Source organism: Terrapene carolina, unplaced genomic scaffold (genome assembly GCF_002925995.2).
Source record: "Terrapene carolina triunguis isolate 2854851 unplaced genomic scaffold, T_m_triunguis-2.0 Scaffold67, whole genome shotgun sequence".
Taxonomy (NCBI): domain Eukaryota; kingdom Metazoa; phylum Chordata; order Testudines; family Emydidae; genus Terrapene; species Terrapene triunguis.
The window spans coordinates 37,555,081-37,582,181 of record NW_020664418.1 but is presented as its reverse complement, the minus strand read 5'-3'; positions in this window follow the sequence as shown (position 1 = coordinate 37,582,181).

Below are 27,101 nucleotides of genomic sequence, written 5' to 3'. Positions count from 1 at the left end.
ATTGTTCAGGGGCCTGCGCCACCCCCGAAGGCCTCCGCTGCTGGGGTGCAGAGCCTAGCCAGGAGTCCTTGGCACTGGGCCTGGCGTGTGGGGGGGAAGATAGCGGTTAGAGGCCGCTCAGGGAAGCGATGAAGATGTGGCCACATGGGAGCTGTCCCATGGGGGCCCTAGGGGCGGGAGTCCCGGTCTCCCCCCTCCCCCCCTGGTACCTGGCTGCATCTGCCTTGCTTTTTACCGAGCCTTTCCCCAGGTCTGCGGGGCTACCCAGCGCTGCCACCTGGTCGGTTTGTCCGGGACTCAACAGGGCAGAACCGAGCATCTCACCTGGGCAGCTCCCCAGGCTGCGCGAACAGAGCACTAAGCAGAGACCAAGGCCTGCAGCCTTTGCTCGGGCGAACCTGCCCGTCCCCCTGCTCTTGGGCAGTGGAAATGCAGTGGGGGGGTGGAATGTCCTGCCCCCCCTCCCCCCCCAGTGCCTTTAACATCAGTGCCAGCTGCCAACTCAGGCTGGGGAGGGCTGTGCCATAAACAGAACAGGGCTCAGCTCCCTGCTACAGGCCTACTGGTCCTGCTAGGCCCGGCAGGGGCAACACCCCCGTTCCGGGCATGGCTGCGGGATCCGGCCCCAGAGGTGTTTCAGCCCCGCGATAAGACCGTCAGAGACACGGCGTGTCCCCAGCAGCAGACGGGTGCGGGGTGCCTAGGGGACAGGGGAAGTCAGGGCAAGCCCTGGCGAATAGTCTCCCCTATTTCAGTCCCGCAGGAAACCCTGGAGCCAGCTCGCGCGGGCTGTATGGCTGAGCTGGTATTTGAGTCGAAGGCTTGCCAAGGGCCGGGGAGGGTGGGGCCGGCCGGCTTTTCCCTCGTGGAGTTTAGGCTACGGGGCGTCAAGCGATACCACCAAGCGACCCCTGACACTCAGACAACCCCGCGCCTCCCATCACACCCAGCTGCCAAACAAACCCCGCCGCTGTTGGACGTGTTTCCTGCTCGCTGCCTTGCTTCCTCTGAAGGATCCTAACGAGGCCCATGGCAGGGATTCAAACCCCTTCCACTATTTATAGCCAAAAACGGAACAATCCCCCGCCCCCACTAGCCCCATTGTGCGGCTCATCGCGAAGGGCCGTTTGCAGCCGGCTCCAGACATTCCTTTTCTCCTGGGAAAAAAAGATGATACGCAACAATCCGCGGTGACATGCTCCGGCTCCCCAAATAAAGTTGGCCGGGCTCTGTTGAGACAGGCACGACTGGCCCATGGAAAAAAAAACACGCGGCGCGGCCCATACAGGGCCCGCACAAAGGGGGTTTTATTCAAATTTGTTTAGAGTTTAGCGGATTTGCATGAAAAATGTGTGAGAAAAGCCGGCTCCAATGACCTCATCCGCAGCTGCCATTAACGTTCAATTAAGAGCTGAATAGCGGCAATGGGTGAACAGACTGGGACGTGAAGAGAATCCAGCCTGGGACTCAGACTGTGAGAACCAGAGGCCAGCTTTTTACAGGACTCAGCCCCCCCTTCCCCCCAAGAACCAAGTCTTGCCTGGCCTTAGCCTCCCCGGAGGCCAGGCATGTGCTTGGCTGTCTTAGCAAACCTACGGGCTACATTCTGTGTCCCGTGACTAAAGGGAGACACCTCCAAACAATCGCTTCTGCCCAGGTTCAAAAGCCAGCACCCCAAGACTGGCTTATGTGCCTGAGAGGGGGGCAGCGTACCCCCACTCCCCAGGAGAGGCGCCTTGGAAAGAGGCAATGGGTCTAGGGCGCTGGAGGGCTCCGCTGAGTCCGCCCCACTTTTCACACCAGCCAGTGATCCTGAATCAGGTGGAGATGGGAGGGTGGGGAGAGAAGAGTGTGGAAATCGTCCCGGGTGGTGGGGGTGGAGGTCTCCCCCCAGTAGAAGCTACGTTGTTCTCCACACCATGACTTTGGGGGTGAGTCTCTCAATGCTTTAGCCTTACACGCTGCCAGGGGGCTGTGAGCCAGCATGACTCTCGCCCCCCCCCCCCCCCGCACAGCACAGGCAGACAGAGCACCCGCAGGTGCCCTGGTCCCAGCGAGGTTCTCAGGCTCAGAGCGCTTCCCCGGCTTCTCAGACAAAGTCCCAAGTTCAAGTCCGCGCTGACGGGCTTTGCCATGGGATTCTCAGCTCCTTTCCATCCCCGCCTTTTGTTCGCGTCTGACAATTGCTCTTTATTCCCCCCCTCCTCACCCCCCCCCGCCCTTCTGTACTTGGCACCGTTTAGCAGACTGACTGCAAACTTAACAACCCTGGTTCTTGGTATAAGCACTCAAATTACCCTTCTTTCTACATATATACATTTCCCCGGGAGTGCGCATCTCCCTGCTGCAAGGGCTCGGGGGTGCCAGTCCCGTCCCCTAGTGCACGACACAGGGTCCCTTCACGCGGGAATTCAGGGGCTTGCTCTCAAAGTTAAGCTTCCAAAGCACCTAGAGACAACTTGCTGCTGAAGTCTGTAAGACACTGGGCTAGCAGAAGGAGAGACTAAGCATGAAAAGATTCAGCAGCGCTTCTCTCTGGGGCTTCCCAAAGCCAAGGCAGACCCGGGACTGCGCTCAGGTAAGAAGAACTTTGCATTTATTTGTCTTTTTTTATTGTTTTTTTGATGCCACACTTTCCGAGCTGCAGCCTGGCTTAGCGATGACAGGTTTGCACTTTACGGTCTCTGGAGCTATTTCTGGGGGGGGTCCCCTCCCCCTTGAGCGGCAGTCAATGCACCCGTTTTGCATAAATCAAAAGTCACTGGCGGTTGCTATTTGGTTAAGTGTCACACTTTGACCCGGGACCGACTCACGGAGCAGGGGCTCGCGAGTTGATGCTCTAATAATGAAGTGTCTTGGTGACACAATGGCCGCGGCTACAAAACAAGTTCTCACCCCTTGGGTTCAGCCAGTCACCTTACAAGAGGCTGGTGTGACCGCGCCACTCCTGACGGGTCCGGGGCAGCTAGCCACTTCCTCTGCCTGCTTCCAGGGGAAGGGAGAGCGGGGCAGGAGAGCAGGCGGGACACACGTTAGCGGCGGCACACGACGCCTCTGGCTGCAAACTGTAGCCGGGTCCTTGCGATTCGGAGCGCTCGGCAGCAAGTGCACGTGGCAATCCCAGGTTCCCAGGGCGCTTGGTGCTCTCCGGCTCTCAGCCCTACCCCTGCGTACTTAGAGCGGGTAGAGCAAACAGAGACTTTCGGCTACTTCTGCCTCCCCATCAGAAGCCCCCCTGGTTAGGAGGTGACCACCCCCTGCAGCAGCCGCAGCTGTCCGGGGGACATACGCGCAGACAGCGAGGGGAAAGCGAGAGCTGAGCTCGTTTAAGCAAAGACCGGTGCCCGTTGGAAGGCGGCGGGGTTACCCGGGGGGGCTGGGGGAGCCCAGCGCAGCCTTAGCCTTGGTGCAAGCCCCCCTGGACGTGCCAGTGAGCGGCGTTCTCTAAAACCCCTCTGCTTAGACAAACCCGACTCTCCCCGCGGAGCGACCCGAGCCTGGGGCGGGGGAGGGACGCAGGAATAAGGCGATCTGCGGAGGTTCCGCGCGCCCTCCTCCTCCACCGCAAACAAGCCGGTGGCTTTACAGACACTTGTCAAAGTCGGGAGCGGCTTCAGTTTCAACCGCAGCCGCGCAGCCCCCCCCCCAGAGAACCGAACCAGGACAGACCTCGGGGGGCAAGACACCCGAGCGCACTAGAGTTCAAAGCGCACTTGCGTTTTCTGTGATCCAGAGTGAAACCAGCGTCTCTGCAGCCGGAGGCTGCTTGTCTGGTTTAAATATTTGTCCATGGTTGTTTGGCGAGCTAGACAGTCCTGGCGAGTGGTGGTAGATCGTTATCGGCCTATGACACCGAGGCGCATACACCGCAGACGGTTTGCTTACTGCTCTAAAGCGGATACGTCCCTTTCAATACAAAGATTCCCCATAACACCGCCAGCAGCACGTCAGACGCAGACCAACCCAAGGCCGAAAATTGGAAGCTAAAGGCAGGGTCGCTCTTTTGGCCATGTAGCCCCCTGTCCCACGCCAGTCCCACGGCGGCAGAGACGCTGGTTTCACTCCGGATCACAGAAAACGCAAGTGCGCTTTGAACTCTAGTGCGCTCAGAGGGCTGCTCCCGGACGCCGGGGACAGTTCAGGGTTGTAAGGTTCCTGCTGACACCCGCATCGGCCAGAAGCTCTGACCGCCGGGAGTCCAGCGCAGTAAGGGTTGCGCAGTAGTCATGTGACTGTCACCTGCAAAAACTGGGGAGCAGAGGGGGGCCCCGATCAGCCCAATGTTTTTATCTCCCCTCCTCGTGCGTTCCTTCCCCCCCCCCTTCCTGCTGACAAGAAGAAACGCCTAGCCTGGGCCTTGCTCGTTCTGTATTGGTGCCTGTGGGCGATGCACGTGAGATCAGCCTGACAACTGGAAAGTAAACCCAGACCTGTTCGTGGCGTTGCTGAAAACGCGCTGCAAAAGCTGGCTTCGGCTCGCTGCTGCTGCGGTTGGGTGGCACAGCACGGCAGGGTTCATGTAAAGCGCGCCCTGCATATGCTCTGGCCATATTAACGGGGAGGGAACTACATATACACATACACAAACATATACACACCAGGGACATCTACCCAGACAAATGCACACTCACAACTACCCTTACATAGACACAGACACACACACCAACACGCTGACATCGAGCTAGCGATGACATTTCACTATTCCAGCCTACACTGGACTAACAGAGTCTCCCAGGTGTCCAGCGACCCGTGAACACTCACAAAGAGCTTATCTGTCTTGAGATGAGACTATTTGCTACTAGAATGGACTTTGGGGCAGGGAGGGTACATGGAATAGGGAGAAAGAACGGATGCATTTGCAAACCGACTAATTCTCACTTTATATCATACTAAATAGCGAACAGGCAAGATGGGGTTCTGGTGGGTGGCTAAAGCTATTAGAAACCCTCCATGAATGGAGGAATCTCAGCCTTCTGTAATGCCCCCCCCCCTTACCTCTATGGAACCTTGCACTTCGGCTCTGCAATTCTAGTGTCTTTCTAGCTCCTTTCCTTCATCTCGTTTATTTGTTTTTAAAATCCCAATGAGCAACTTCAACACAAAAACAATCTAAGGTGGGCTTTATGAGAGGTGGCATTTGATTGGCTGGCACAGATGATGTCTGGTGAGCACTTAAACAACCTGATCAGTAAAAATCCTATAGACCGATCAATACAGCTGGATTTTTTTCCCCATTTGCCTCCCTAATATTCTAGGAGCTTTAAAAAAATAGAGACGCTTCAGGAAATTGAGAAGTCACAAAAACACTGTAAATAAAGATAAACCAGTAAATAGGAGCAGCTGTTAAAAATAAAGAAAAAAGGACTGAGTGGGGCAGAGGAAAAGGAGACAGATCATGAGGAAGTGGCAGGACTTGAATTACTGGCTTCAAGAGAATTGCAGACTCCAAAATAACCCCAGATTGGGAATAAAAATCGATTGTAATCTGTTTTAAAATTGGTCTGTTTCCTGAAACACCTAACCAAAAAAATGAAAGTTGGGGTAATTCGTGTCCATTTGCTAAGAGCAAACCCCGCAAGGGAAGAAAAGTGGAGATGTTCGCCCTTCTGGGGGTCATGGAGATATATCCAGACCTAGGGTAGGCGGTTACAGCCACATTTCCGGAGGCGATCCAGCTTTACAGTCATTCATCGGGGGTGTAGCGATGGCCTCTGGCCATGTTCCTGGAAGTATCTGGATGTGCAGTATGTTGTTAAAACAAGTATAACCCCAGTTCTGGGCGATTTAAACAGATATCCGCATGTTTCCGGGGGCATTATGTGTACCATATAGTCACCTTTTTAGGTGGACTATTTCAGGAGAGGCATTATACTGGACAGTACAGTCACATTTCTGCGGGATTATATTGTACAATGTCCCCACATTTCTGGGATATTATTACGTACAACATTCCCACCTTTGCAGTGGGAATTCATCTGCACAGTCAATTCGTCTTTCAGGAATTCTATTGTACAATATTCCCACATTTCTGGGGGGCGGGGGAAGGTACACGTGGTGTAGTCCCATATTTCTGAGGTGGAGTATTCTGTGCCAACTAGCCACATTTCTCGGGATTTCTAAATGCACGATTCCCACATTTCTAGGGGTATGGGTTATCCTGTAGAGTGTTCCCACATTTCTAGGGGTATGGGTTATCCTGTAGAGTGTTCCCACATTTCTAGAAGGATTGATCTGTAGAGAGATTGTACAGCCAGCCCTACAGTTCTGGACAGAGGTTTCAGGTACCGTATTCACACGCTTCAGAGAGGGAAATGGGGGAGCGGTTAATGGGTACAACACATCCCCATTTCTGGGGGTGGGGTTGTATACTTATACCAACGCTTCGGGGGGAGCGCTATATATGACTGACCCAGCACACATCTGCTGTAAGCGAAGGGTTTGGCATGTGTCTATGCACGTTCCTCTTTAACGGTGACTTTTTTTTTTAATGTCCCCAAAGCGATAAATGAGTGGGACGCACGTAGGTCAGCATGGCACCCATCCTCTAGCTCCCAGAGCCTGGGATATTAATTACAGCCTGTTCCAATTAAAGTGGGGGGCTGGACTGTCAGACACGGTACCCGAATTCCTCCCTCTCCCCCCCGCTCCTCCGGAAAAGTCCTTTACCGTCTTAGTGCTATGGGGACTGGTCACTGCAATGGAGAGACAGGAATTCAGTGTAATGTCTCACCCCCATCGATGAAACGAGATGCCATTTAGAACTCCAGTGTGTTTATTAGCCCGCTCCCTAGATAGATGGATCGATTCCTCTGTCATTCCCCTATGCATGGCTGCTGTGGTCTATCCATACCCAATGCAGCCGTCTTTTGTTGCACTCTGAGCTGTGCCTAAGGATTGAAACCTCAGCAGAAAGGCACGGTAGTGGTCGCGCTTCCTAAACATAGCAAAGAGCATCTCAGCCCACCCCCGTTGTGTCTTTATAAACCCCTCGTTCTGAAAAAACAACAAGGTATGGCATTGCTGGGATCTTTACTTTCTCCCAACGCCCTTTTAAGTATTGAATGAGCAAAGCGACGGGGCTCTTTTCGAAGGGTTTCCTTCTAAAAGTTCAACGTCTGTTTTGCTCTTTAAAAACAAACCAAACCCCGGTAGAAGCTTCCCCAAACTTCTGACCTCTTTATGCAGGGATGTTAAGGCCATGGCTGTAATTTACTTATGGGATCGCAGGTCTTTTCCATGGTAACACCGCAGGAGAAAGGAATGAGGAGATTCTAAGGGTTATTTATTTTCTTGGCACGCCTGCATTTAAAACCATCTTCAAAATACCGAGAATCTAGACGCCAATCACTTGAAATAAACGGTTTCGAAAAATAAATGAATGATGCCGCTTTGAGACCACCACGATGGAAAAGGATAAAAGACCGAACTTCATCCAACTCAGGGACACACTGGTCACGAATTCCTCCGTTCTCAGCGCTCCCGAGTCTGCCCCATGCACAAGGTTGGGAAGAGACTCCAGTAGAAACTACAAATCATCCTGCACTCCCTTCTCTGGCAAGGACTGGGGGGAGGATGGAGAGAAGCCCTGATTGGCTGCTCTAATACAAACTCCTGTACTGGGGTTTAGTGGGAGGGAGGGAGCTGCACCCTATAGACAACCAGCTCCTTCCAGTCAGATCAGGGATTTCTCTTAGCAGATGAAGGCCGAGGCTCGGCTCTGGGATGCTCCCTTCCCGTGGGGAGGTGCACACGTCTCCCCTCTCCTTCAGCTGGCTGATGCCCCCCAACCGCATCCTGTACCGGGGCGAGCAGAGCCCTTTCCCCTCCAAGGCAGCCATTTTGTAGCAGGTGCCTGCTGCGATGCCAGGCACAGGGCTGCCGAATCAGAACTCGCGCAAGGCAGCTCTGTCCTCCTCCCCCACCGCCACCCAGCCGTTCGAGCCCTGCCTCCTTCCCCGTCGCTTACAGTGGGGGGCTCCTTTCTGTGCCACGTTGGGAAATATATTACCTCGCCCGCTTCCCTTTCCCATTGACAGAGATAAACATGCAAATGAGGCGATTTGCATGCTATTAACATACAGGCAGATGGGGGGAGGGGGTTGCCTGTGTGCGCAGTGCAGCATGTGTTAATGCAAAACACAAACACCAGCCATTGCTAAAGGAGATTGCAAGCGGCGCCTACAAGTGCCTGCGTCGCTTTCCTATTTTCCTATGTATTTAGATCCGTATTTCCCCTAAAAAAAATCCCTTCCTTTCAAAGCTGAGTTGGAGGCAAACGTGACTGGAATGACATTACCGCGAGACCCTAGCACGCAGGTCCTGCACCCTGCAGACAAGGCCAGAACCCAGGGCTGGGAAATGCCAGGCTGCGGAAACTGGTTCAAATCGTGCTCCACCCTCCCACCCACACACACCCGGATTACATCCTGGATTAAATCCTCCCTAACGAGCAATGAACAGCCAGGGCACCCCTCTCTCCTTAACCACCCCTCTACACACCCCGAAGCCACCCAATTCACCAGCACCCTGCGATCTGAGCCTTCCTAAAGACCCTTTAGCGAGGCACTGGCTTTTGAAGCCATTGTTTGCCAGAAGCTGAGAGTGGATGACAGGGGATGGATCACATGATGATTACCTGTTCTGTTCTTTCCCTCTGGGGCACCTGGCATTGGTTACAGAACCGGGCTAGATGGAACAATGGGTCTGACCCAGGATGGCCGTTCTGAAAGAGTGTCACCCTGTTTTTCAGGCCAGGCTGCCCTTTCCTTGCCACGGGCTGCAGGGTAGCTGTAACTCTTCCCAGGCAGGGCACTCTGAGAGGAACCTGGCTTCCCTCCGTAAACACAACGAGGGGTTTCCTTTCATTCTCACCCTTATTTGTGTTATTGATTGAAGTGCTGCATCTTTCAGTAATAAGCCGTAATGTGCATTAATTGCACAATTAAAGATTTAGCTTGATAGGCCATTTAAACACCCTGGCTCCGATGTCAATCACGGGAAGAAAGCTTCTAATTGACACGACTCCTTCCCGGGGAATTACTGGAGAGAAGCGTTCGCCGCGCTTTGTAATCTCGCTTGTCCTACCATAAACCCCCTAGTTCAGGCTCTTCTGGAGGTGACAATAACCGCATGCAGGGAGTTCAAAGGGATTAAAACGTGGGAAAGCAGCAGTGGGGAAGAGGAAGCAGAGGAGCCCTGCTAAACTGATGGGGAGAGCGCGCTGGTAAAGGTTTAAAAGTCATCTTCTGGTTCAGAGGCAGGGCTACGAATTGATTCAAACCCCTTATTAGCAGAACCCTGGGCACCGTTCAGTCCACGTCACAGTTCGGGAAGGATGCACACGCGGCCCCACTGCACACACAACCGGTACACAAGCACACTCAGGTGTTCTACACTAACCGCACTCAATCCCAGGGCACCAACTCACCTCGCAACTAGTGCATCGACACACACACGCGCCACCATTGCAGCACAAACGCTGGACCCACGAAATGACCCGTGCACACGCGACATACACGTGCGGCGCACACGAACCCACAAGTACGCGGGGAGCTAGAGCAGAAAATACAATTTATGCCTGGAGGGGAAAGCTCCCCTTGCCTCAAGTGCTTAGAGCACGAACTCCTGTCCTGCAACGACTCCAGTGCAATGGGTTGAGGGGGTGGGGTGCAGGATTCCCCTCAAATGCTGTCAGATACCGTTGCTTAAATGGGGGAACCCCTCCCAATACACATACGTATAAAGAATGCAACACTGGGAAGGGAGAAGCAAAATAAAGTTCTTTAAAGGATCCGGCGACAAAAGCCCACTGGAAATCTACCCAAACGCCCACAGGCCCTCTTCTTTCTCCCCACCATTTTCTCCAATCCCAGTTCTCCTCGAAAATGGAGAAAAGGGTCTTTAACTCCGGTGCCCAATCGGGGCTTTCTCAGCAGCCCTGTGAATAGGTGCAGATTGGGAGTGGGGCGTTTCGAATTTCTTCCTAATGAACAGGAACGCTTTTTCTGGTCTAAGACCTCCAGTTAAGTGGAATTGGCCCCTAATGAAGAACAAAGCGCTGATGTCTCTCTCTGTTCCCGGCGCTAACCTTCCATTAACACTCTCCCTTCTACACGGCTGCAGTCTTTGTGCTCCCTCTCGGCTGCACCTGCTCAGGCTTAAGTACCTTTGCAGGCAGAGGACACAGGCTATTTTAATAGCAACCGCCGAAGTACCTGCTCATGAATAAACACCAGCCCCCATTTAGACGGTACTTAGCGCTCATTGTGCTGGGAAATTGGCCCTTTTCTTAAAGTCCCTCCGAACCAATCCTCAAGATTCCCCTGTTCTATGTATCAAAAAGCAGCAGGTCTCCGTGTACACACACACTGTAGAGGCTTGTTGTAAAATAAACCCGCTTTTCTTCATGTAAGTGACTTCTTTAACGGCTGTAATAGGAGAGTCATAAAGGGCAGCAGTTCAATGGTCGCTATTTATTTATCGGAATGTTATTAAAACAGCCACCCTATGGCATAAGATCTGCAACAAAAAGATCCTCTATTCTCGCTGTCTGTCCAGAGCTTGTCTGTGTCTTTCCCTATATACTCTTCTGTCTGCTCCTGCTCTCTGCCTTGCAGAAGCATGCGTACATATATACACACGCAGACCTTTATCTCCCGCTTTAGCTGAAAACTTTGCAGCGAAGGTTCCCACGCGAAGTGGTCCAGTCCTGTTAGCCGGTCCCAGTTACACTGGGCAGCCTCGCTCGTTAGCTATAATTCAGCTGCCCCCTTCAGCCTCAGATTCTGTTTCTGAATCACGGAGGCTTTTGCTTTGAAAAAGAGACAGAGCCTTTAACTCCCAACTTCTTTTGCTTTGCCGCCTGGAAGAGCGGGCTTCAAAAGTACAGTGTGGGTGAAAGCGTAACATAAAACGTGAAAGCAGTTCTGTAAACAAGGAACAACAGTATGTAGAGGTTTGCGGGGCATTATACATCGGGGACTTTATACTTTTCTGAGGATGGATTTGCAATTGACAATTATATATTGCATGTAAATGTCAACACTGTGTTGTGTAATATTATGTTGTTATTGTATATAGACTATTATGGGCAGTATACACACACATAGTCAATAGATCTACTCTCATGAATAAGGAGAGAAGGATATATAGTATATTAGGTGTATACAATATACAGTAAATATACCAAACTATATATTTATCCTTGCATTTCTTTCCCCTAGACTTTTGTAGAAATATATTTAGTTTGGGTATGTGTTTCCACTGAAAATACAATCTGTCTTGGCTTCCACTAAGAAATAACATTGTACAAGCCCCTCTCTGTGTTCCAGAAAAGAAAAGATTCAATAGGCGACTTATTTGTTTTTAAAAACAATTAAAAAAAAATAACCCTCACGTGTCCGTGCCCTTTTACATATTTTATCCAGGTGTCTGAAATACACGAAGCAACTTCCACAATGAATTCTTGCAACTGAAAATACTTTCCAGAAAGAGTGAATAGATTATTATTACTATTATAACTAATAATAATACGACCTCCTTCTAAGCAAATCAATATACAACTGGAAAATAGACCCATGGATTTTTAAATGTAACTGAAATATAATTTTCACAAGATCAGGAAGCCCGTCAGAACAGCAAGCTGGGTAATAACCAGGGCTTCTCTGTCTTTTTAACAGACAAACTATTAGGTTAAACCTCCAGGCGAAGAATTCAGTAAAGGACAATGCAGCGTTTTAGTGTGGACACGTTCAGTAACATGCAGGTTATGGGAATAAGATTGTTGTTTTTTTTTAATTAAATCCTGTGAGAAAATTCGGTCAATACCAGACAGGCAGCAAAACGGATCCAGACACACCGACCTGTAGACAAATGCACAGTAACACATGGATAGAGAGTTAGACACAAACAAACACACAGCAAAGAGACACACGTTTGCAGGGCGCAGCCCGCCTCCAGACACACAATAGGACAGATCCTGCTCTCCTCACTCATGCAAAACTCCCATTGATTTCCGCATTTGACTGATTCAGCTGCAATGAAATCAGGATCGGCACCAGTATCCACAGGGAAACACATCCCTGGATTTGAGGGTAAACTCAATTTTTAAGGTCTTAAACAATTGTTATTAAAATAATATTACAAAGAAGGGAGTGGGGGTGTGTGTACGTATAGTAATAAGCCTCAGTTCATTAAACTGGCGCCCGATCTGCTTATTTGGGATTTTGGTTCAAATCTGATACCACAATCCGGTACTATCGATTTTCCATCATTCCCACCAACTGTTCTCATCTGAATCGTTTTCCTCCTAATTTTGTGAGGTTCAGCTAAACAGCCGCCTCAGAATTAATAAAGCGAGGATGCTCTTTATTAACTGAACTGACTGATTGATTGAAGTGTTATATAGCTCCTGCCTCACTAGGGTTTCTGCTAAGGCAGGTAGCCTAGTCTTTGTAGCCCACCGAACTATCCCTGTCGCCCATGAAACTTTCTTATCAGGTTAACAATAGAGACACAATGATTATAGAGATGATAGAGACACAATAGAGACACGGTTCTCTAGTAGGCGGGCCTGGACAGGACGCAGTTGAGAGTATAATGAGAAAGCGAGATCTTTAAAAGATCCAAATTCACAGCGTCTCAGATCCGTCCCAAGATGCTTTCAGTTCCCCCAAACCAGGACATTACTACTGTGTCATGGCTGAGAGTTCACACCAGTCATGGATTTTGTATCTGCAGCAACCCTTCTTTCAAAAAATAATCCAGATTTTATTGATGAGATATAATCATATCATTATGTATAATATTGGGGGAGGGGTTGGTAGCACTTTGCACTAAAGGTACATTTATAAATAGCTGATAACAATTACATGAATACCCTAGTGATGATATTAGAGGCACGTTACAGATGCTTATGAGCAGATCGGTCGAATATGTTATAGATGGTTTAAACCGACCTAGTGGGCTCTACAGCAAGTGCCTAACCGTTTATTAAAACAGCTACTAATAACAAGTTAACCCTTTATCAACTATTTATAAATACACCTATAAAATAACGTGCGACCGGATTTTTCTAGAGACAATTCCTTCGGGCTGACTGCCTACTACCTGCGTTTTAAGAGTTTTGCATTTATTAGCAGCGAATACCTCGCCTGTAATTCTGCAGACATCATGCTTCCATACACACTGTCCATCTATTTGCATGACACTGCAAGATAAAAGTCCTCATGCCCCAAATCCCCCAAATCCATCTCTCCAGCCATTCCTAAGAGCCTCTGATCCGAAAAGCCTCTACTAGGATTTTAACGAAAAGGCTCTCAGGGACCCACCCCCTCGGAACTTTTCGGAGCAGTCGGCTACCAAAATGCCTTGGGATAAAGTACTGAAGTTTTGTTCTTGGGTTCAGTTACAGACTAAAGGGCAGGTAGGAAGGTTTAACGCAGCTCTAGTAACTATTTCTCAAACACATCCGGCTCCAACGGGATGCAGAAATATATAGTCGGAGTGAGATGTAATTACAAAAAGGAAGGCTTTCTTTCTTTCTTTCTTTCTTTCTGGCAGTTTCTCTACTTTATTAGCGCTCTAGTTAAAAAAAAATCATGTCTTTGTAATGCTGTATACTGGACAGGTATTTGATTACAAGTCTACTGAAAAGACTGGACATCAGAAAGTCTCTCTCCCGAAAAGCCTGTGGGTTTCGCTTGCTCCAGCCCCCACCAGGCTCAATGGCCAGGGATCAGGATCCTCCCACCTGTTGTAAAGGCAGAACATGAGTCCCCTCCCTGTGCCTCCTGCCTGCATACCTGGCTGTGATGAACGGGGAAAATCCGCTACCCATCTCTTCACATTCTAACTGGAGGGCGTAAGGAGCGGACTATAGCTCCGCATTCACCCTGTCTGGGATACACAGCACATTGTGCCTCTACCATTCAGCCGCGCCGAATACAAGCGCCTTTTCTTCCCTCCCTCCCTCCCCACCCTCACCAAAACACAATATTTTGATTTGCTCTTCAGCAGAGAGTTTTGTAGCGGGGGAAAGCAATGGAGACAAATACAGAGGGTCTCCTAAACAGCCTATTAAAACAGCTGCTCGCGTCACTTGCCAGGCTGGGAAGTTTTTGTCTCTTCTGCAAGTCCCCGTAGGTAGAGGGGAAAATGGAGGCGTGTGATGGAAGTGGATGGGCTGCCAAGCGCGCTGGGCTGGGTGGGCTTTTAGGGAACTGTGAGGAGTGAAGTAACCTAGAGGAAAACAGCAGGGCCCAATAGTAAACTGCAAGGAGATATTCTGGGGAGAAAGAGAAAGCAAGCAAGCGAGCCAGTCTGTATCTGAGCGCTGACCAGGCTCCTAGCTGTGAGAAGTGGGGCTAAATAACCCATTGATGGTCCTGACTTGAATCTCAGCTGTGTGTTTCTAAGGAAGAAAACATCCCCAGGAAAAGGGGGCTATAGACTTCACGCTACTAGTCTGTCCTTTGCTGCCCGAGCACCCCCCACAACATAACCTTCCCCCGGCTCTGGGTACCGCCAGCTCCTTCCCTTGCTGCACTCTCTCGGGCCCGGGGCTGGGGGCGGGAAATACTGCCAGGCCCTTAGCTCTGCCTGACCAAGCTCCAGCCTTTGCCTTTGGTTTCCGTGCCGCTCCAAGGGTTCTCTGTCCTCCCCGACTCTAGCTCCCTCCTGCCGGGCCAATGTCAAGCCAGGAGGGTCCAGCCCCGGGCTCCGCAGCTCCCCGCGGAAGGTGGGATTCTTTGGCTTCTCCGTGGCTTGTGGTTGAGCCGCAGATGTCTGGAAGGGCGACGAGACGGTGTGATCCACCCAGCTCCCCTTTGCCCCAGTCAGCGCTGGCAGCACCACCAGCCCCTGCGCAGACAACGCTGGGCATCTCTCCATGGAACCTCCCTCGGCCACGTTTCCCTCTCGGGGTGGGGGTGATACCCCAGTGCGGGGGCGAAGAAGATCCCCGCTCTTCCCCTTCCTTGTGTACTGAGCTTGAATGTACAGAGAGGGGATCCCCGTCTAAAACTGGGGAAAGGAAGGAGCCGCTTCTCTTCCTGTCCAGGGTGCTGAAATAGGGTTCTCTGCGCACACACAGGCGAAATGTCTCTCTGCCCGTCTCAGTGGGTGTCTAGTGTTCTAGACAGAAATCATACCTTGTCCTTCATAAAGGAGGCGTTTGAGTGACAAGGCTGTACAAGCAGAATATTGCTTTAATGAAGACGTACCAGGCAAGCCTGGTACTAACACTGGTGTCTCAGTAACACTGTAACGTCAGAAAGAAAGAAAAAACCCTTCTTCAGGCTTCTCTGTATAAGCGCTTTCCTTTCTCCACACTGCCTGGGAAAGCAGGGCCTGGCTCTGCTGGGTAGCTTTTGTTTTAAAGACTGGATTTGTTGAAGTCTACAATATTATCGGTGCTAATAACTGTACATGAGAGAGCTGTGTGCACAGGAATTTGGGAAGGCTGCAAGCCGGCTGAGGAGATCCCCCAGATTTTTGTATATATAAATGTCATTGTCAGTGAATTCAACATTAGACTTTTGGGGCGGAGGAGGTCAGCTTGGCAAGGAGACGCGCATGTGCTGAACAACAGAGCTAGCTAAGGGCAGGGGAGGGAGCTCAGTTTCAGGGGGTGGCTCTTTTACATCTATTGCTCTGCAGCCGCCTTAGGGCCTGTTTGCACCGAAACCATTTGCTTTCACACCTTCCCAGAAACAAGGACAACTATCCCCTGCATGTGCATTTCCTGAGAGGAAGTTCCCCCCCCCCCAAAAAGGGACGCACCTTCAGGATATTTCAGTGGTCAGGGGGAGAGACGGTTTGAGATGTGCGCTCCTTAGGCAGGTAGAATTATTGGTGGGAACGGGGCACCTCGCACCTTTTGTGTGTCTTGTCAAAACCAGAAGGGCGAGCGGAATCACCACCAGAAGAGAGAGGATAATAGAGTCAGCAGAGACACAACAAGGAGAAGGAGCGTTTCAAAAGGCGTCAGGAAAAATGCCACGGTTGTCCTCAGCCCATGTGGCCTTCGCTTCCAAGCTATCTCAGGCTAGCGCTGATGCAAGGAGCAAATGGACACTAAGGTTACTCTCAAATGTTGCTCTTGTAAGTTTCGGGAGCACGCCAACTATACAGGAGTTATTTGGAGATCAGGGCCACGGCTAGGAATCTTTTTTTTTTTACTTGTTGTCCTTGAATTCATAGTTCAGATCATTCGCAGGTTCTGCTAACTGACCTGCTGGGTTAGATATAATTTTCAAACCGAAATATATACTAAATTAACCAAGATCATTCAAGTGGCTTTCAAAATACAGCTGCACGATTTCCCATCTACCAGGGTTCTTAACTAACTGGGAAAACTAATTGCAATTCTACCCACTTTATTACAATGTTCCTAACGTGTAGGTTTGATAGTTGGCGTTTTAGCAGCTTTTAACTATCATCCATCGACTAGCATCCGAGAAGGAGCTCAACTATCTTTAGGCAGGTGCCAGATCCCTGCACAGACTTCGCGTTCTCTCACCCTCAATCTACAAAAAGGCACCAAATATTCCCCCCCCAAATTAGCTGAGAGAACAGGACGTCAGCAGTCATCGTTCAGCCAAATGGACCCTGTAGGAGGAATTTTAAAAGAGGACCACTGGCTTATGAGAGACAATAGTGGGCAATGCGACCCTTCTATATTTCATCATAGGCACTGGGTTCTGCTGAATGGGATGACTCACATGTAGAGTCAAGTAATGAATTAACAGGGGGATTAAATAAGAGCTCCGGCAATAAATAGGGTAAGAAGCTAGAGATCGTGATATGTAAGAGTGCTTCCCAACACAGGTAACATTACTGTACTCATTGCGCCTTCTGCCTCTGTCGCTCACACCTCCCGTATGTTATTTAATGTACACGGAGAGCTCAGTGGATGACCTTCTAACCTCACCTGTATCTGCCTTTTATATGGTCTTCTTCTGGTGCTGTTTTTGTTTGGCCCTGCACGTGAACCAGCTCCCTCCCCCCCCCCCCGCAGCTCCTTCTTGCACCCCTTTCTCAACTAGCATTTCTAGACAGAGGGGTTCGCGTCCCGGGCAGCAGGGTTCTTTTCGGCCCCCCAAAGTTCTTCCGACAACACCAGGTAACTCGAGAGAAAGGGCGATTCTGTCCCTGACCTGCACGTGGATGTAAGATTCTTTCCAGGACTGGTGTCAGATCATTTTCCAGGGCTACTGTCCCAGGACAGACTCTTAAAGACCACAAGGCCTGGGACAGCCTGCAGAAATCGATTCTACGAGCTCCTTTGCATGCTGATAGCGCGGGGGGGGGGGGGACCACCCTTGCGCATTATATTATGGCCACGCCGATAACTAAGCCATTGAAGAGGCGTGAACAATCCGCGGTGTTTTCTCCTCCCAGCACAGCCAGGCTCGAATCCGCTCTCTCACGCGCGTCCAAGGGCTATTTACAACCAAAGGCCCCGCTGGCCGAGCAGCCCAGCCTCTTCCTTCGCGGAGGAGGGCGCGAAGCGTGGACGGGGCCCGGGCATCAGCCCTTCCTTTCGGCAGGGATGCGATGGAGGGAGGAGGGGACAGAGGCTCAGGGCTACTGGAACCAGCAGCGCCTCTAAACAGGCCGGCGGCTGCCGGTCCCTGATTGCAGGTGTGGGGTCACGTGAGCCGAGTTGCTGACTTGTTTCAATGCGCGTCTTCTGCCCTGGTTTTCTGCCTGGCCCTGGCTCTGCAGACATTGTTGTGAGTCTGCAACCGTCTCTTCCCCCTCCACCTCCACCAGGCCTTAGCCAAACTGCTTTCTCGGCAAGGTGTGACTTCGTCTCCGAGGGACTCCTGCCCCCCTGCAGGGCTGGGGCTGGAGGGGGGGCTCTTTGTTTTGAAAATGGCTGGGGCTGGGTGGGAGCAGTCACATTCCTCGCACTCCCCGAACAAAAAAGCCCAACAGTCATTGCCTAGATCGAGGCGCGCGGGGGAGGGAGCAGTGTCAGGAAATATTTGTCAAGGGCTCGCGTGGTTTAAACGAGCTCTGTGCGGAGGAAACGCTCTGGAGGGGGAGCCGAGCGCAGCAGTTTGCAAGCGTGGATTGGCAGCGCTCATTAGGCCGCTTCTTCATCCCAGCGCTGACTCACCGCTGAGAATAAACCGGGAGCAAGACAAGGAGTGGGTCTGTGTGCACGTGTGCTCGCTCTGTGTGCTGGGGGTGTGACGTGTCCGCGTTCGATCCGTGTGCTGGGGGTGTGACGTGTCCGCGTTCGATCCGTGTGCTGGGGGTGTGAGGCGTGTGCTGTGTGTGTGTGTGTGTGCTGGTGCCTGTGTCTCTGTGTTGTGTTTGCTCTCTGAGCCGTGTACGTGCTCTCCCTGTGTCGTTTGTTTCAACACTCTGTGTGTGTGGGTGGGTGTGTACCCCTCCGTGTGCAGCGGGCTGTGGGCGCTCTCTGGGGGTGTGATGGGCTAGAGACGCTATGCGTGCTGGTGCCACTTGTCTGGGTGTGCAATGGCAAAGTGGTGGCCTAAAAAAAAAAGTTTCAGACCGTCCCCTGCTAACTTTGGAAAAGTTCAAGAAGTTGGCTGGCCTGATCCCTGCAGCCCAACCCAGCCCAAACAGCAGCGTCTGGCTCAGAATATTTCAGGGGGGGGGGGACTCCTCGGGTCAAATCTCCCGGGCATCGTTATAACTACACTCATTGAGGAGTAGGGAGCAGGACGGCAATTAGCTATAGAGCCGCTCGCCTTGCAAACAGAGGGGCTCGGATTATTGCAAATTCATCTCTATTTTCCAGGCCAGCGCTTGTATTCTCTGTTAGCATAAGAATGGAGCCAGGCCCTGTGAACTCCCCCGACCTACTGACCCTTCTCCACAGACGTGAATAGCAGCACTTTCCGTCCTCCCCCCAGCCTCTCCAGCAGACTTGAGCCATGCCTAAATTCCTAACCAGGGTAATTTAATATATCTTAAGCCCCTAGCTGCTTTATTTTCGCTCCTTTTTTAGTTTGTTTTAGGCATTCACTAGCTCTCACCCCATCATTAGAGCTCCTTATTTGAGGGATGTAAGGAGCTGCTATGAGACTACAAGTCTCTTTTTATCTTCTAAATAAGCTGTGCTTCCCTGTAATTAGAATGGTATTCCCAGCCATTGAGTCCTTTCAGGGCTGCTTAACAAAAAGCTTGCAGGGGACGAATAATCCCAAACTATAAACTCCACATCCAAAGCAAATAGCCTGGAGTTTAAAGGAGGCCTTGGCAGTGCTGGGCTAGCAAGCTGCAAAACCCAGACTGAGGGGCTAAAAAGGAACTGGCTTTGCACTGGGCTTGTTTAAAATACACAAAGAGAGCGAAAGAGACTCACACATCAGAGACATACTGTACACACACTCACACATCATACACACACTCACATCATACACAGACACATACACACGCTCACACATCATACACACAGGCACATATACACACACATACATCATACATATATTATACACACACAGACATACACACATATTATACACACTCACACACATCATACACAGACATACACACACTCACATACACACAGATATATACACACACACATCATACACACATATATTACTACACACTCACACATCATATGCACAGACATACACACACATCATACACACATATACACACACTCATCATACACACAGACGCATATACACAAATCATGTACACAGAGATATACACATGCACACAGATCACACACAGAGATACATCTATAATACTCACACATCATGTACACAGACATATACACACACATGCACACAGATATCTATTATACAAACTCACATATTATACGCACACTGGAACATACAGATTTCTCCTCACACACAGTCGCATAAATTACACACACTCACACAGAGGCATAAACACACACACAGACACCCTCTGTGCTCACATCTTATACAAACACAAGCTCTCTCACCTGCACACACATGTAATACACAGTCTCTCTCTCTCTCTCTCTCTCACACACACACACACACACACACACACACATCTATTACACGAGAGAGAGAGAGAGAGAGAGAGAGGAAAACGTCCTATCTTTCAACTGCACAGGACTTACATTTTTATTTGGAGAATAGCTATTTAATCCACTCGGCCAGTGAGAGTTCTGTGTGCGGAGATTAAAAATTAAAAGGAGATTCTCAAGCAATATTTAAATAAGTATTTTTATAATATCTATTGTTTGTGAAACTTAATGGAAGCTGGAAAATCCCATTTCTTTCCCTGCAAGTTGTGCCCTTTTCTCTCCCCTGATCTGAAATGCTGAAGATTCTTTGTCAGACCACTTCACTTTACAATAGGTCTTGTCCTGCCACAGCCAATGTGGTTTGTGCGTCAGCCTCAGCCATGTTTCATCACTGCGGCTTTGGGAATGGGGTCTGGGCGTGCGCTTCTGCCGAACATCCAGCAGGGGGGAGCACAAAATATTGTATTTTGGTAGGTCCTGCAAAAACTTTTGGCATATTTAGCTAGTCTCTTTCTTGTCGCTAGAGCCTAGGAGGGGTTGATTAGTCACTCAGTTGGGACAGAATGCAGAGGTTCAAAGCTGGGGACTCTTTCAAATAGACCATAGCAACTTTTAAAAATAGATCAAAATTTGGGGTTGAATAACTTGACAATGAATGACCGTTACAAAGACGTAACCGAGAATCTCCTCAAGTACGGGACAACACAGGAATCTGTCAGGCTTCACAGGAGACAGCCAGAGAAAGAGCTGTGTCTGAAGCACTTCTCCCGAGAACGCTTACAGATTTGGACCAGCAGCACCTAGAGGTCCCACTCAGGGACTCGTGGTGGTAGGCGCTATATAAATACCAAAGCTGTCTCCTTGTTCTGTGCAGCGCCAAGCACACTGGGCTCAACAGATTAATACGTTACAATAATAACAACAGGTCCATTATAGGCAATATACAGAATAGACATCAAACCCCACTGACTTCAGGAAGAGTAAAAGTACCCACACCTCTATAGCAATACTCCTCTCGCGGGGCTGCATGTGCTGTCTGTGTCCCTAAGTCCCAGGGATCTTCAGGATCTTGGACACTGACAAGAGATTTCCCATTTCCTGGGATGTTTGCCTTTATGAGTCATGTTTATTTTCTTTCCCTCCATTTATATCTATCTCTTAAAAAGCACCTCGCCCAAGCTCATCAAAACAAGCTGTGGTGAAGAAGAATTCTGGCAACATGGCAGATGCCAGCTAAAAAAGTTGCCCTGGTATCACCGAAGGCCCACTCAATAACTACTCTGCAGAGTTTGGTCAGACAGGGCCCTGTTTATATGGGACTCTGGCCCTGTGTCAAACATGAAAAGGAACTAATTAATCAGGAAACCCCCTGAAGCCACATGTGGGCTGCATTCTCCTCTGTAGACCTGCCTCATGGTAGTGGTGCCATGTAGGGTCTAGGGCCATGGCCCAAAAAGCAGCAATGGCTGGGGTATACTGCACTGCACTCACTTCCTTCCACTGCACTCGATTCCTTCCACCACTGCAGCATGGTCTGCTGTTGCAGGGCTGCCACTGGCTCCTTGCCTGCAGCTGTGCCCTGGGATCCTTCCAATGGGAGACGGATATTGATTAATGATGTAGCTAGCACTCTGCATGTACCCTGTGCTGTACAGTGACAGATCAACACCAGATAACAGGCCCTTGCAGCAAAGGGCCTGCAGTGAGAGGGCACCCAGGAAGGCAGACGGAGAGGGGGAGGGGACCATTCCACATCTCCCATCTCTGCAGCCCCTGCTCTGCACCCTTTTTCTGTATGATTAGATAGGCGTCCTCCCATGGGCAGGCAGGAAGAGGGGAGACTGGAATAAAGCAGATGGGGAAGAGGGGGCTGGTTGGAAGAGGGTAGCACTGCACCATCTGAATTCCTTTTAGGAAAGGAAGGGATTATTCACACATGGTCTGGAAATCATAATACACAGGGTACTGGCCTAAAGCTAAAAATCAAAATGTTCTGACTAGACAGTAAGGATATTCCTTAACTGCAAGAGCAATTAGGCCTTGGAATAGGGTCCCCAGGGAAGAAGTCAAAGAACCCCACTAGAAGGATGCTGGTGAAGAGATCAGATAAAGCACTGGAGGGATGAATGTAAGGAAATGTCCTGCACAATATAGGGTGTCAGACTAGATGGCCCAGGAGACCTTTTCTATGGGGCCTTATGCACTGGGGTTAGTAAAGGGCATTTTGCATTTAAAAAAAATCCCAACTGTTTTCCTCTTTCCACTTTAACCATTACTGTGGGGGAGAAAAGGCATTGCATTTTATAACTCAGTGTTACGTTCGTTCTAATGGCCTGGCTCAAACCAGCAAAAGTGTGGCCCTTCTGAATTATACCCGCTCTTTTGCATGCAGAGATCAACCTTTTACTCCCAGGCTCCCCTTGTATATCTCAACACTGAGATCCCACGTCTGCATGTGCAGAGTCCCAGACTCAGGGCCTGGAGAAAGCGGGTGTAACTCCTCATGGCAGTTCTCCAGGAGAAATTCAGCAGCCGTGTCAATGTAAGCGGTAGGATGAATGGAAGTTGGTCAGGAAACAGGTGTAAGCAGTAAGGCAGAGTACCTTGAATGCATAAGGAATTGGATGTGAATAATACAAAGAATATTATAATCCTTTTATAAAAAATCAATGGCGCACCCTCCTCTGGACTACTGGGTGCACTAGTGGTCATCCCACTTCAAAAAATATATTGAAGAACTAGTGGGGGTTAAGATAAGGCCAACGGGAATGATCAAGGGCCTAGAAAAACTCTGATATGCAGAGAGATTGCAAAGATTGGGCTTGTTTACCTTATAAAGGAGATGAATAAGAGGAAACATGATACAAATATATAAAATAATGAGTGGTATAGCGAAGGTAGATCAAGAACTTCCATTCTCCCTGTCTCATAACACAAGCACAATGGGACAATCAGTGAAACTAAAAGGTGGGACATTCAGAACCATCAAAGGAAATGCTTTTTCAAACAACGTGTGATTAAGCTGTGGAACTCATTGCCACAGCAAGTTGTTGAGGCCAATAACATAGCAAGATATCCAAAAAGGAATTGGATATCAGGGCTATCCAAAGTTTTTCATAATGAATGATGACAAAACTTTTGGAACCTCATGCTTCAGGCTCAAGTCTATTAAACCTCATGCTTCAAGCTAAAGTCAATCTCTAATGATTAGGTACCAGGATGAAAGGGGCAGATTTTCCCACCTCTGCTTATTTCAGGGTTCTTGCACCTTCCTCTGCAGCATCTGTTGCTAGCCACTGCCAGACACAGGATACTGGACTAGGTGGACCTAGGGTCTGATCCAATCTGGCATTTCCTATGTTCTTATCTTGCACTGATCTGGTGTTGTGTGCCTGTGAGACGTGTGCCAATCTTTGTGCCATTGAAGTCAAAGTCAAAATTTCTGCGACCCTGTTTGTATCCTGTGGAGGGGGAACACTCCCATTGAGGTATTGGTATCCTGTGGTGGGAATATTAAACCCCCATTGACAGGATTTGGCCCAATGAGTGCAGTTTATTGTGTTAATAATAACAACCCTATTTTCCCCTGCAGGATAACTAAAGTCCCACTGAAGTTCCTCAGCATATCCCTAGACTATGAGGCAGTAGTGGGGGAAAAACTGAGCCACCACAGGGTGAAAGGGGGTCTACCAGGAGAATCAATTAATAGATAGGTGTAATACAAAGCGACACTCCCTGCTTTAACCCCACCCCAATGCACCCGAAGTCCAGTTCTTTCCTCTGGATAACAGGAGTCACTTCAATCACATTCATTTTGCAACCCATCCACATGCCAGTTATGCTATTTTGCCACTTCTACCCACTCTCATATATTTCCTAAGCAAATTACATCGAGGGTCAGTCCTGCAAGCCCCCATGTGCAGGGGCCATTGAAACCATTGTACAGTCCTTTGGATAATTATTGTGACACTGGCAGACCGGGGCCAGCTCATGCCAAGGTCCCCAGGCCTCAGTGGAACACTGACAAATACATGGCTGGAATCAGGTTGGCTCACCTGTGGGTTAGTATTGTTAAAATAGGTATTTGAATTATTAGAATGTGTTAAGACTTTAGGGGATGCTTGTAAGTTGCTACATGCATTGATCTCACTTAGAATCCACATGCACATGCACTGATCTCTGACAGAAGTTGATATGTCCTGGCCAATGAGGAAGGCTCATAGACACCAGCTGGACTAGAGTGGAACATTAAAGAAGACACAATACTTTGTTTACTCTCTCCAAACCATGAAGAGGAATCTTGCAAGTGAATTCCTCCCATCAACGGAGTTTTCAGCTCCAAGCAGAGCGGGGGAAGGGAATAAAAACAAGGAGGAACAGTATCTTTGTGCTGCTTGGACTCAGTCAGGGGCAAGGATTACTAGGCATAAGCAAAAGATCCCCAGTGCTTAGCCAGGGTTAGCCCTAAAGGACATATAGAGATTGCTTATCATAGAAGCTTCTATTACTTATTGAATCTTAAGATTGGAACGCATTTGTGTGTGTATATGTTTACCTGCTATAACCTTGTAAATAACTCTCTTATTTCCTTTTCCTATTAATAAATCTGTATATAGTTTATTATAAGATTAGGTTACAAGTATTGTCTTTGGTGTGAGATCTAAGGTGCAATTGACCTGGAGTAAGTGACTGGTCCTTTGGGACTGGAAGTATCCTGAATATTGCTGTGATTCATGGTGTAAGGGACCATCTATCACAAAGAGAGGCTTACCTGGGTGGCAAGAGGGACTGGAGTACCCAAGGGGACTGTCTGTGTTTCCATGTTCAGGCTGTTATAGTGCCTGAGGAGTTTACACTTGATAATTGGTTGGTGAAATCTAAGTACAAAACTCACAACTAATGTGGGGTTTGTGCCCTGGATCTTAACAGTCTGCCCTGAGGTTGGTACTCACGCTCTCGAGTCACTGCAGGACAGCTTGAACCTGGTGCAGTTGGCAGGATTCACATACCACAGGTCAGTTAAGGTTATAGATCAGAATCCCAGCGCTGTTAAGGTTTTAAACTTGATCGTGAGGGTTTTAAAGTGTAAAGAATAGACACAATGAGTGAACCACAGTCATCTAAGGGTCTTGTGAGAAAATAACTTGAACAGTTATGTTTGCAGAGGGAAATATCCTACACAAAGAAAGCCCAAGTTCAGGAGCTGAGCATTTCCCATAATTTTTAACCAGGTGGCAGGTAAAGAAGAGGTGGTGAAGCCAAAGAACCCTCCTGCCCCAGTCCCCACAGAGGAGAACATTGCAGTGGAACTGGCCTGATTGCAGCACCTGAGAGCCCAGGAACTATGCAAACACAAGAGACTGAGAATTGCAGATCAGGGAGACTGACGTGACTTAGGCAGCTGGGGAGAAATCCCACCAAAGGTGCCTGGAACAAATACCAGCATCAAAGACAATGAAGATGCTGAGGAGAGGGCACACTGGAGGCAGATGGATGTTGAAACATTGCAGTTCAAATTACTGGAGAAGCAAAAGGAGCTTCCCCACAGGGCCCCCCCCCCCCCACACACAACACAAAGGAGTGGAAGAATGTCTAACCAATTTATGAAGAAACTGTACAGAAGAGTTCCTGTCCATGTTTGAGAGACTATGTGGGATGCACAATATCCCAGCCATAAACAATTGCCTATCTTCTTAACCAGGTTAACTGGGAAAGCCGGACAAGTTTTTAATGATATGGAGGAGGGTGATGCTAAGGTGTATAAAAAACGTAAAGAAAATGTATTGAAAAGAGTTAAGATTACTGCTGAGACTTATCCACTGAAGGATAGAAACCTCAAAATGTTTGACAATAGCACTCATGTTGAATATGTGCATCAAATGTGTAGTTTTATAAGAAAATGGATAATGGGGGTGGGGGCTGAAGGTGATTATGGGAAACTGTTTGAGCTGATAGCCCAGGAGCAATTGTTATGGGTAGTTACGGATGAGGTGAAGGCAGCCATCTGTGACAAAAAACCAGCCCCGGTTTTAGAGACTGCAGAAATTGCTGATGAACATGTTGGATCAAGGGTCCAGGGTGGAGGGTGCAAATCCCAGGGGAAGGAAAATCCCCATGTCACCCAGGTTAAAAGGGAATTGGAAATAAACCTTTCCCCAACTTTGATTAAAAAAAAAAGCCCAAGGAAACCAAGGTTTAAATCCCCCTACCAAAAGGGAAGGCAAGCAGTCTGCCATCATTGTGGGGCTCCCAGCCATATAAAACCAAATTGCCCAAAACTTAAGGCAAACCCACAATCCACAGTGAATGCCACTACCATTACCCCATAAATCAGGAGGAAATTGTAATGAACTATATTAGGACTGACTGAGCCATGGGAGGGTAGTGAAGAATGTATCAGAAATGCTAAGGTAAAAGGCATAGATTGTAAGGGCTGGAGGGACACTGTCCCAAGTCACTTTGGTCAAGGAAAGTTTAGCGAGGGAGGAAGACAGACTTCCTGGTAAGAGTTTAGCTTTGGCTGAATTCCCTGTAACTGTACCACCACTGGCCAAGGTCTGCCGCGTGTCTGAAGATTTCGAAGGAGATGTTATTGTGGGCATTAGGAATCCACTTCACGCTGCTGTTTTAATAGGTAACGATATGTTAGCCATGTCTACGCAGGTTAATATCATAAAACAGCCGGAAGAGGATAGCTCTGCCCTGCCTGGCTTGTCTGTGGACAGCAGAGAGGGTTGGGAGGGGAAGAGAAATGACCTCAGTCCTCTGTCAGCAGAAAGTAACAATTGGTTATTCACTGACAAAAGTGTACCCCAAGCATCTATGGGGTTTGCCCCCTTTCATCTCCTTTACAGGAGACAAGGGAGGGGACCCCTAGATTTAATTCAAGGCTCTTTGGAGGGTAGTACGGAAGAGTCAAGACAGCGTGTAGGGGAATATATCACTTGTTTTAAAGAGAATTTAAAGGGCATGGTGGACTTGAAAGGAATCAGGCGACTTGGAAAGCTTGGTATGACAGGCCTGCTGGAGAAAGATTTTGTGATATAAGTGGCTTGGTGTTATTGTGGATTCCAGTGAGGAAGAACCAGATGCAAGATTGTTGGGAGGAACCTTT